Source organism: Zootoca vivipara, chromosome 4 (assembly GCF_965207765.1).
Source record: "Zootoca vivipara chromosome 4, rZooViv2.hap1.1, whole genome shotgun sequence".
Classification (NCBI taxonomy): Eukaryota; Metazoa; Chordata; class Lepidosauria; order Squamata; family Lacertidae; genus Zootoca; species Zootoca vivipara.
In genome coordinates, this window is record NC_142587.1 from 91,752,062 (window position 1) to 91,764,446 (window position 12,385).

At 46.3% G+C, this 12,385-nt stretch overlaps 1 protein-coding gene and 1 long non-coding RNA gene across 5 annotated transcripts in view; both read left to right on the forward strand.

Annotated features, from left to right (window-relative positions):
* DLG2 (discs large MAGUK scaffold protein 2) overlaps positions 1 to 12,385 on the forward strand; it is an 835,907-nt gene that overhangs the window by 48,123 nt on the left and 775,399 nt on the right. The gene's annotated exons all lie outside the window — the stretch shown is intronic.
* LOC148686049 (uncharacterized) lies at positions 937 to 8,542 on the forward strand. The gene is made up of 3 exons (XR_015949797.1): positions 937 to 1,101; positions 1,637 to 1,758; positions 8,110 to 8,542. It is a non-coding gene; the product is annotated as an uncharacterized LOC148686049 (long non-coding RNA).

Below are 12,385 nucleotides of genomic sequence, written 5' to 3' on the forward strand. Positions count from 1 at the left end.
ATTATTACTATTACTATTCTTTGGCGATCACTTGTAGCCGAGTAAGATTGTCTTCCATAAAGGCTGTTCTCCAACTGGAGCGCTCACAGGCCAGTGTTTCCCAGTTGTCAGTGTTTATACTACATTTTTAAGATTTGCCTTGAGACAGTCTTTAAACCTCTTTTGTTGACCACCAGTATTACACTTTCCATTTTTAAGTTCAGGATAGAGTAGTTGCTTTGGAAGACGATCTACTACAAGTACTTATAAAGAGCCATTCTCTCTTTCCCTATGATGAATTTTTGCTGGCTGACACATTGCTCCATCACCTTCAGTCCAAAATACATCATTATTATTTGGCTCCAGAACTGGCGTTTTAGTCCTTTGCACATTTAATTGATTCACTGAGCAATTGTAAGACTGCACCAACTCACTCGGACAGAAATGTGCTACTACCATGCCAATGGAATGGCCACTGTATCAACAGCTGCTCAATCTGGTGAAGGCCACCAATCAGAAACTGTGCTGGAGACGTTGCCCACATGCCTGGGTTAAAGCCGTGGCACAGGGTGGCAGAGCACTGTGATTTGACCAGAATACTTGCCAGGCTCATTCCCCAACACCTCCAGAGATGCCCATCATTGGCTACTGGCTCATCCCTTTGCATGGAGATGCCAGGGATTGACTCTGGGAACTTCTGCCTCTGTGCCACTGAACAGTGCCCCTTGTGAATCTAAGGATGGGATCATCAAGAGCCAAAATGCCATTGTTGGACCTGCTCTGAAATTCCCCGGCTTTCCCGATCCTCACAGTGGGTGTTAGGTACACATACGGTACACACCAGAAACAGGTCGCAGAGCAGAACGTAAGATACTTTCCTGTCTAGCTGCAAATGCGACATCAAATGCTCCATTAGCGACATCATGGACGTTAATACAAGTTCCACGATTCCTGCAGAGAGAGAAAGAGAGAGAAAAGCAGCGACTTTTGACATTCTTCCAGCAACATTCACTGCATATAGCCAACCCCTAGAGGCATGGAGACGTGGTACCTTCTGGTCTTTTTCGCCTAATGAGCAGTTTTTATCCTGGACATCCTTCCATCTATATAACCAGATGCCTGGTAAGTGTCTCCTCTTTCTCGCCCTCTGCTTTACCATTAAAACCTACAACGCAAGACATTCTCATTTTTCTTGTTAAGCATGTAATTAGAGAAACGTGCACCATGATTGGGAGTGGGGTTGTGGTACAATTATTCTATATAGTAACATTACAAAGGAATATACAGCAAGTGGACCGCAATATTGGGCAATTCTCCTGCACATCACTCATAGTGTGGTCTGTGCCTGTCTTGGGGCAATTGTAAGATTATGCAGCAAGGTGGGTTTTTTTAATTATTATGGGGACACAAGAAAGCACGCTGTATGAGTGACGATTCAAAAATCCAGGGTTTTGTGTAGCTAAGCTGGAGCCCTGCAGATGTTTTGGGCAACAGCTCCCAGCAGCACTGACCATTGACTGTCCTTGCTGGGGTTGATGGGAGCTGTATTCCAAAACATCTGGAGGGCACAAGGCTGGTATAAGTTAAGGGGATTTTGCAATCCTTGAAATGTAAAGGATGAATATCAAAGCTGGTCTCTTTTTTTGCTCTCCCCTAGTTTCATGAACATGAAAAGGGGAAGAAGGAAAAACATCAGTAGGACTACTTGGAACTTAGGGGGAGTTGAAGTAACTGGGCTCTCTTCCTGCAAGCCAATGACTTGAGGATCATCACAAGAAGGTACCAGGTTTGTCTTTGTAAAAATATATTTGTTTCTCGGTTGATTTTGTGCATCTCCAAAGTGTGTAGCGGCCCTTACTAGTGGAGAAATGTTGACTCCTTTCCCCTAGGGCAACTTTTTCTCATTTTGGATTGGCTTAGAAATGCAATGCTAACAAGCTCTCTCTCAGCCAGGGCAATGCAGGCTGCATGTTTTGGAGAGACAGACAACTCTTTGCCACATAAATACATTAGAAACATCCCTCCACCTTCCGAATACAGATAAAGGCTGAACGCCTTTCGAAAAATGAAAGAAGGAATGAAAAAAAATGCAGAGATATTATAAGACAGATATATTATTGGTGTGAGAAGAGCAAAGAGAACTTCATAAGAAGACAATAACAAAGTCCAAAGGTCCATTTCTGGGTAAATTCAATGTCAGGTGGCGAAAAAGTGACTTAGTTGTGATTACATTTTAAAATATTTGTTCTGATCACATGGTTATGCCTCGCAATATCTGTAAGTAATGTTTTCAGCAGATTGTTGCAGCTACTCTCGAGTAAAGACGCTCCAGTCTGCTCTGTCTTTAAGAGCTTTATTGTGCATACTATTTACAGTGCAGAGACATCAGAAAACATGACTGCCTAGTCTGATTCAGAATCAGAATCAATGGCTCTTGTCTGTTCTTGCGCCAGCATAATAGTCTGGAGATCCCAAAACGCCGCCCCCTTGCCCTACGTCTGGGTGCATGACCCAACGTGGGCGCCGGAAGGGGCTGCGTGCCTTCTCCTGTTCCTTAGCTGGAGCGTTGCAGAGGCTCCGACACCTTGCTTTCCTCCTCTGGCCAGCCAAGGCTCTGACACGTCTCGGAGCCCCCTCTCCACTCCGCTCCATTCCTCATTCCCTCCTCCTGACCCGCTGCTAGTGCTGTCACTGGGCGAAGTGCTGGTCAGGATGACTGGGGGAGGGTCCCTGTAGGAAGTCCCCCTGACAAGCACAGGTAAATGTCTCCAACTGAGATGACTTTGGGAGGGGATTGGAAACATTTCTGGAGGATGAGGCTATCAAAGGCTGCTGGTCTTGACAACCATGTCCTTGTTAGCATACACGCAGAAGACCTGGGCCACCAAGCCCCCCCCCCCCCCCGGTAAGCATCTGCCGGGTGTCTTCTTCTCCCTCCGGTAGCCAACTGTAACACGATCCAGGCTCTCAGAGTCTGGACACATTATCTGCAGAGTTCATCCAGCGTTAGCGTGGTTTTGCAGCAGCAGCAGCAGCAAGAAGAAACTCAGAGAGAAGTACTTGCATATTTACAAGCATTTATTCTAAAGCATCTCAGAAGATAGACCAAACGTGTCTTTCTTCATCAGCAAAGCAAAAGCAACTGAACTAACATTACAATAGCACAACAAACGGAAGTATACATCATGTGACAGATTCAACATCCTCTTCCAAGCCTGTTCCTGTTTAAGGTGGAACAGAATCTACTATGAAATCCTAACAGTCCTACCACCACTGTCGTATGCTTCTCACTACCAGTTGCTGGGTAACAACAGCGGGAGAGAGTTATGCTCAAAACCTGCTTGTGGGCACCCCGTATGCAACTGATTAGCCGCTGTGCAAAGAAGGACCTGTGGTCAGATCCAGCAGAGCTGTTCTTCTAATTAGCCAATGTCTTCCTTCCTTTCTTCAAAACTAAAAATAAATAAAATAAACCAAAGAGAGTATTGTGTGTGATCATGCACAGTTAGTCAGTATGTAGAACTAGGGAACTGGCAGAAGAACCTATTGGCAATCACCGGGAATTAGGTGTCTTCTAAAGGTTAGGAGAAGCAGCCCAGTGGTAGAGCTCCTCAACAAGAGTTCTCAGGAGGTATTTAAGCAGAGGCTTGGATAGCTGTTGTATCATCCTGCATTGTATGTCGTGTAGTGCATTGGAAAACATGACCCCCAAGGCTCCTTCTAACCCTTTGGTTCTCTGGAGATGCCAGTGCTCTTCTGCTTGCCAGCCAAGGGTGTGCTCTACAACTAGGGTTGCCCCCTGTCCTTATAAAAACAGGATCGCCCTGTTTTTGGACAAAAGTGTCCCCTGTCGTTTTTGGACTTCAGACGGGAAACCTTTCCCCCCGTATTCAAGCTTGGCCCACCCAAAATGGTGCTGTTGGTGTGGCTGACCAGGAGCAATAGAGAGAAGGGGGAAGGAGCAGACTCCTCTCCCTCCTTTCCTCCCTCCTTCCTTCCCATTCATCATCATCGTCATCATCATTTATTACTTATACCCCGCCCATCTGGCTGGGTTTCTGCAGCCACTCCAGGCGGCTTCCAACAAGAGATTTAAAATACATTAACATTAAAAACTTCCCTAAACAGGGCTGCCTTCAGATGTCTTCTAAACATCAGATAGTTGTTTATTTCCTTGACATCTGGTGGGAGGGTGTTCCACAGGGCAGGCGCCACTACCGAGAAGGCCCTCTGCCTGGTTCCCTGTAACTTTGCTTCTCGCAGCGAGGGAACGGCCAGAAGGCCTCCTCAGCCACTGCCACCCACAGATCTAGCATGGTGCAGGTTCACTGCCACATGGCTCCCTCTGCCACCCTGACCTGACCTCTCCTCCTCGCTCCTCTACCCACCAGCCATGTACCCCCAGCCCCTGCCTGTCTACGTGAATCGAGGGGAAGAATAGGGCCAGGCTGAATGCAAGGAATCCTGCTCCACAAAGGATTTGGTGTCATGAGAGTGTGCGCCCCACCCCGTCCTTTATTTTGCCCGACCTGTCCCGTATTTTGCCTGACCCTACCAACAACTGAATTATGACTCCTCGGTCTCCAAGCCTCATCCCTCTTCGCAGGCGTCCTTGAAGGAAAGATGGGATATAAACACAACTAAACAAATAGCAAACACGCCACTCTTTGTGCAATCAGTTCTAACTGAATTGAAAGCGGTGGTGGAAGGGGGGGCAGGAAATGCGCATTCAAGCTTTGCTTAAAAATAAACAGCGAATGAAAAACACATGAACTTTAGGCCATTGTTTTGTGCAACCTTATTCACTTTTACGAGCAAAGCGACATGTTTTTAACCGACCCTCCTCCTTGTTGCCTAACACCTGATAGACACAATTGCTCGTTTATCCCAATGACTCAGGTTTATATATTGATGTGGGGCATTACAAGCTCTATCGGTTGTGAGCGATGGAAGCACAGTTCCAGGGTCAATATTGGAACAGATTTAAAGGCTGCTGGACAAACAAAGGGAAACAGTCATCTTCCATCCTTGCACAGAAGAATCACTCCCGGTATCAGTCAATAGCACAAAACATTTGCTGATGCAGAGGAAAATCTCCTCCCCACAAATAAAAGGCTGCAAAGCTATGTGGGAGTGCAGCTTGCACCATTTGTCACAAACACTTGGTCGGTTACTGTAGCCTATGGCCAAAGTCCAAACAGTAATTCAGGCAGGCCAATTCATTTGCACGCACACCTGCCGCAAAGGCCATACCATCAACAACCAGTGTGAAAGAGCAGTGTTGGCTTCCCATTTGCTACTGGGCTGGGTTCAAAGTAATTGCACTAGTGCAGGCTTCCTCAACCTCGGCCCTCCAGATGTTTTGAGACTACAATTCCCATCATCCCTGACCACTAGTCCTGCTAGCTAGGGATCATGGGAGTTGTAGGCCAAAAACATCTGGAGGGCTGAGGCTGAGGAAGCCTGCACTAGTGTACAAAGTGCTGAGCAACTTAGGCCCAGGATACTTTAAGGATCTCGCTGCTCTGTAGGTCCCCATCTGATCACTGATATCTTTTTTGGGGTTCCCATGTTCCAGAAGAAAGATCAGGGCAACCCCCACAAGTGTCCCTATTTTCCAGGGATGGTCTCGTATTTACAGAAGCCATCCCACTTTCTGATTTGATCCCGAAATGTCCCACTTTTCCTTAGGACGTCCCTATTTTCACTGGGGAAATGTTGGAGGGTATGGAACTATGCAACCTCTGAGCCAAGGAGATAAGTAACTATACAACCTTTAGAAGATATCTGAAGGCAGTTCAGTATAGGGAAGTTTTTTTTAATGTTTCATATTTTATTATGTTTTTATAATAAAATAAATTCCTGCAGTTTTCAGCAACCAGTATTCAGAATCAGGGAAGCGGGTGGCGCTGTGGTCTAAACCACTGAGCCTCTTGAGCTTGCTGATCAGAAGGTTGGCAGTTTAAATCTCTGCGACGGTGTGAGCTCCCGTTGCTCTCTCCCAGCTCCAGCCAAACTAGCGGTTCAAAAGCATGCAAGCAGATAAATAGGTACCGCTGCGACGGGAAGGTAAATTGCATTTCTGTTGCGCCAGAATCGGTTTAAGGCATGCTGGCCACATGACCCTGAAAGCTGTCTGTGGACAAACGCCAGCTCCCTCGGCCTGAAAAGCGAGATGAGCGCCGCAACCCCATAGTCGCTTTTGACTGGACTTAACCGTCCAGGGGTCCTTTACCTTTTTAAAAATTATTATTCAGAAGCACTACAGCCTCTGTTAGTGGAGGCAGAACATAGCCTCATTTTCTGGTTACTGGCGATACACACATTTTGATTGAAAGCTAGCAGAACCTGGGCCCTTTCAGTCATAGCTTTGATGTTTTGGGTACTGCCCTATTTCTTCTGGCCTCACTTTTGTGTCTTTCTCCCACCTGCAAGCAAGCTCATCTAAGTCTCCCGTGCTCCAAACCCCACCTGAGAGGAGCATTAGTCTGGAATTGAGGTGGCTGCCTTCCCACTTTCTTCCGGGAGAACAATTGAAACTAAGCGTTTTTCACTATGATCCCACAGGGCTGGTATGCAGATCTCTGCAGGCCAGCACCACAATCCCATCTGCCTTCACCGCATGGCAGACATTATTAATATTTATTGTTCGTACAGTACTTGGACAAAAGAGCTTTTACAGACAGGGTTTGCATCCCTCATTTCTCTGCCACAACGAGGAGGCAAACAATGGTCGCTGCCCTTTCGCGGGGAGCTCCTGCGGAGTTGAAAGCTGCACGTGTCTAGAAATATTTTGAGGTGCCACCCAGAGGTCTAGGAGCCACATGTTGGTGACGGGAGGGTCCAGAAGCAAAAACAGGTTGAGCAACGGATGTCAATTTTACTTTTGTTTCCGTACATGCTTAGAGACCCTTGTCTTCCATCCTGGCAAGCAAGAACCATTATCAGAGTGCTAAAGGTAAAGGGACCCCTAGCCATTAGGTCCAGTCACGGCGACTCTAGGGTTGCGGCGCTCATCTCGCTTTATTGGCCGAGGGAGCCGGCATACAGCTTCCAAGGTCATGTGGCCAGCATGACAAAGCCGCTTCTGGAGAACCAGAGCAGCACACGGAAATGTCGTTTACCTTCCCACCGGAGCGGTACCTATTTATCTACTTGCACTTTGACGTGCTTTCGAACTGCTAGGTTGGCAGGAGCTGGGACCGGGCAACAGGAGCTCACCCCGTCGCGGGGATTCGAACTGCCGACCTTCTGATCGGCAAGCCCTAGGCTCTGTGGTTTAACCCACAGCGCCACCTCCCATCAGAGTGCTAGCCAGGCAAAATTACTCAAGGAAATGTGCAGAGCAATGTTGGTGAGAGGTGTGACCTATGGAGAAGGGGTGTGGCTTGGGGAGAGTCCTGAGGGCCAAGCAGAGAAGTCTGGAGGGCCACATTCAGATCTGACGTTTCCCATCCCTGGTATAGACCTTCTGGGACACTACCATATCATCAGTGTGTGTGTGTGTGTTGTGTCAATAAAAGACCCCCCTTTTGAAAGTTAGAAAATCATAGAATTGTAGAGTTGGAAGGGACCCCCGAGGGTCATCTGGTCCAACCCCCTGCAATGCAGGAATCTCAACTAAAGCATTCCAGCATCTTTTCTTCTGTTTTTTCATCTAAACATGCACTAGTTATAAAGGGACCCTTCTCTTGCAGCCTGCCTCTTAGGTCCATGGTTTTCACTTTTGGCAATGACAAAGAACATTTTATTTTATTCTTTCCTCTGTCACATTGGAAGGACAAAGGACATGGCTATCAAAATGCGGCCTCTGTGCTTTGGCTTATAGAGCCGGAAGAAAAGAATGCTGTTAAGTGGTCCTTGGCAATCACATAAATCGAGTCATCTGAAGGGAAGATACATTTTGAGAACCGCTGCCTTAGGCCTGCTATGTGACCCCCATTCTCAGAAAATATTATTTGATGCAGGGCCACCTTACTTCTCCTTTAACTTCCACACGTTCATTTCTGAGGTTCACCAGCATCTCTAACTGCAATTGTGTTGGTTGGAGTCCCAGTGCTGAGGGCCAGTTTCATGACGTTTTGTTCTCTTCTGGTTAAGAATCATGGATTATTTTCTCCTTTTTGACAGGTTGGTCCTCCGAGCTCCATCCTCCATCACCTCTTTGAGATGTGTGGCTGCTCTGCATGCAAGATTCTTTTGTTGACTGCAGGAAGGAGCAGAAGTGAGACTAGGTGTGAGTCCAGAAGAGTCGCTGAAAGTTCCATTTTTCAGGGCACTTCCGTTTTCAACAAGCCTTTAAGAGGAGATCATTATCCCAGCCTATATCTGTATTGCATTTGCAACTGTTTCTACATATACAAGAGTTTGCAATTGTTTATATATGTATGTTTTTAATTTTGAATCCCCCCCAATTGTTATATATTAAATGGTGTCATTGCTTTTATTGCTGAGTTTTTTTATTTAAAAAATGTAAAATTGCTTCAATATATTTTATGGAATGTGATTCATAAATGGAAACAAAGCAATAAATACCATATTGATGGTGTGGTCTCTTCTGAAACTGCAGCATTCCAGGTTAATAAATTATGAACCAGCTCATAAGGATCGGCAAATCTATCAATTTCAAGGTCCTTCACCTCTTCTTCTTCTTCTTCTTCTTCTTCTTCTTCTTCTTCTTCTTCTTCTTCTTCTTCTTCTTCTTCTTCTTCTTCTTATGTTCAGTTCTCCCTATTACCACACCAGTCATCCTGAATATTCACCAGCATTTCACCTACTATATACACATTTTTGTATGTGATTTCCCAATATATAACACAATGCATTTGTGCATGTTATTTTTGCTGGTATATGCATTTTCTGGCACACTTTACCCTAGCGTATATGAATTTTTGTACCTGGCTGGAAAACTGCATTGCAAAATCCACAGTAGTGCAAATTTGGAAAGATGCATGCCAGCCAATTGCTTTCTTTTCTGTTGAAGGGCAGTTTCTGTTCCTTCACTGGGTTTCAAAGCAGCTGTGGTGGAGGGGTGTACTCAGTGCTCCCCGCCCACCGGAGATACTCAAGGGTACGCAGTATTGGCACCCTTTTTCTAGAAGAAAAGTGCTGGTTTAAAATGTGGCATTCACTGTAACAGCACTGGGTGTAGTAATATTTGGCCCATACCATTGCCAGAAGCTATATTGCTTATCAGCCTTCCCCCGAAGCTGGTGCCGTCCAGCTCTTTTTGGACTGTAACTTTGGGGTGATGGGAGTTGTAGTCCAAAACAGCTGGAAGGCACCAGGTTGGAGAATATGGCTATACATGCACTTAAGAGCTGCCCTGGGGTGTGTGTACTGTTCTGTTGTGAGTGCTGACACCTAGTGGCCAGTTACAGGTAGGTAGCCGTGTTGGTCTGAGTCGAAGCAAAATAAAAAAATTCCTTCAGTAGCACCTTAAAGACCAACTAAGTTTATATTTTGGTATGAGCTTTCGTGTGCATGCACACTTCTTCAGATACACTAGAAACAGACTGTGGGGCCATGCGGGTGCCCATGGCTGTGCCGCTGATCTGGAGGAACAGGTACAGATCAGCGGCACAGCCATGGGCACCCGCATGGCCCCACAGTATGCCAACATCTTCATGGCAGATTTAGAACATCGTTTCCTAGACTCCTACCCACTCAAACCTCTCTTGTACCTACGATACATTGACGATATTTTTATTATCTGGACACATGGACAACAGACCCTGGAAACCTTCCACCAGACATTCAATGACTTTCACCCCACCATCAACCTAACAATGAACCAATCCATGCAAGAAATACATTTTTTGGACACTACTATAAAAATACAGGATGGACGTATAGACACCACCTTATACAGAACACCAACTGACCGACAAACATATCTACATGATTCTAGCTACCATCCCAAACATACCAAACAATCCATCGTATACAGCCAGGCCCTACGTTACAACCGTATCTGTTCCAACTCTACAGACAGAGAATCTCACCTAAGAGATCTACAGCAAACCTTTTTAGAACTAAAATATCCACCTGATGAAGTTAAACAACAGATCAACAGAGCCAGACTGATACCTAGGGAGAACCTGCTGCAAGACAGACCCAAAAAAGAAAATAACAGAACACCACTAGTCATCACATACAGCTCCCAAGTTAAAACAGTACAACGCATCATCAGAGATCTACAGCCTCTCCTGGACAATGACAGCTCCCTTTCTCAAGCTCTGGGAGGAAGACCTTTCATTGCCTACAGACAGCCACCCAATCTTAAACAACTCCTCACCCACAATAATACAACCACCAGACTTAACATGGGCACTGGTACCAGAGCCTGCAATAAACCCAGATGCCAACTTTGCTGCCACATACACCCGGACAACATCATTACTGGCCCCAACAACATCCAACATACCATCTCAGGACTATTTAATTGCTCATCTTCTAACATTGTGTATGCCATCAAATGCCAACAGTGCCCTTCAGCTCTCTATATTGGACAAACAGGCCAAACCCTACGCCAAAGGATAAATGGACATAAATCTGACATCAGGAACCATAAGACTGAAAAACCAGTAGGAGAACACTTCAATCTCCCAGGACATTCTATACAAGATCTCAAAGCAGCTGTTTTATTACAGAGAAATTTCAGGAACAGACTGGAAAGAGAAGTTGCTGAATTGGAAATCATTACCAAGCTTAAAACCATGGAAGCACCTGGGATGAATAGAGACATCAGATTCTTATCTCATTATGCATGATCAAGCTTTCTTTAGCACCTCAGCCCAGGACTAATTGCAGCCATCAGCAGCCATTAACATCCATCTACAGGTTTACCACTCCCATCAGCCCATCTCCCATTCCCACCCACCCCCACCACCCTCTGTATATATATAGGGTCTGACACTTCTGTTTCTAGTGTATCTGAAGAGGTGTGCATGCACATGAAAGCTCATACCAAAATATAAACTTAGTTGGTCTTTAAGGTGCTACTGAAGGAATTTTTTTATTTTACCTAGTGGCCAGCCATTGTTTAGCCTGGTGAGCTTGCGCATGTGCTATAGAGCACACACATCTATTCCCCCCCCCCCGTAATGGATGCCAGCCAGGTTGAAACTTTAGTAAACCTGGAGTGTAAATCCATTTGGTAGGCTTGTATTTCTTTACAAGTAAGATTTTAATGGTGCCACAATGCAATATATATTCCTCTGAAGTCTCCCAAATAAAAAAACCCGCACACATTAAGGGCTTGAAACCAGATCGCTTTGCAGTGATGTAATAGACTGTCCTGGCAAAGCACTTATTTCACAATCTCTGTGCCACTATTTCATAAGCATTATTATTAATCTCTTGGTGCAGATAGGAAAATGCATGTTTCATCCCAAGATATAAATCAGCAGCACATCTTGGAACTGGACTATATTTTTGGCTGGGAACGTCCGCTCCTTTAGCACAGCAAAAGATGAAAAACAAGGTGATTATGTGTATGATAGCATAATCTCTACTGTAATGCACAAGGGGATCTGACAGTGATTGGTTGAGCTGCCCTGATGTCACAGTGCAGCAGAGCGGGTACAGGGTGTCCTCCTACCATTGTCACTCTAGCCTGATCAGATTTCACAGAGAAGAAGCCCATGGCCTTAAAGGCGGCCCAGGGAAGTGGGTGGCGTATTTAGGAATGGAGAGCAGACAAACGGCATGAGGGCAGGAATAGGAGGCTGACCGTTTTGCATCACCCCAGAAGTGGGAACGCACAACCAAAAGTGAGGGGGGGAAAGGACACAGACTGGCACAGAATTCGCAAATGCTGACTTACGTGCATAGATGCACATTTAGAAACGATTGCAGCAGTTTGAACAGCAATGTAAAGGAAGGCAGCGACCAGGGTGCCTCCTCAGTCTGTGGCCCAGGTCCTACCAGTTGGTGGGCAGCTTCAATCCCCACTCCCTGCTCCCAGGCAGACCTTCAAATAGAGGTCCCACCAGTTGGTGGGCAGCTTCAATCCCCACTCCCTGCTCCCAGGCAGACCTTCAAATAGAGGTCCTACCAGTTGGTGGGCAGCTTCAATCCCCACTCCCTGCTCCCAGGCAGACCTTCAAATAGAGGTCCCACCAGTTGGTGGGCAGCTTCAATCCCCACTCCCTGCTCCCAGGCAGACCTTCAAATAGAGGTCCTACCAGTTGGTGGGCAGCTTCAATCCCCACTCCCTGCTCCCAGGCAGACCTTCAAATAGAGGACTGTTCTCAGCAGGGGTGGAGGAAGGGGGGTGCGGTGGGTGCTGCCCGCCCTGGGTGTCACCACTGAGGGGTGTGTGACAAAATGCTGGGAGCCACTCACCCATACCTGCCAAGTCTGGGTCGTGAATATCCGGGATCGGCAGCGCGTGCATGACCGG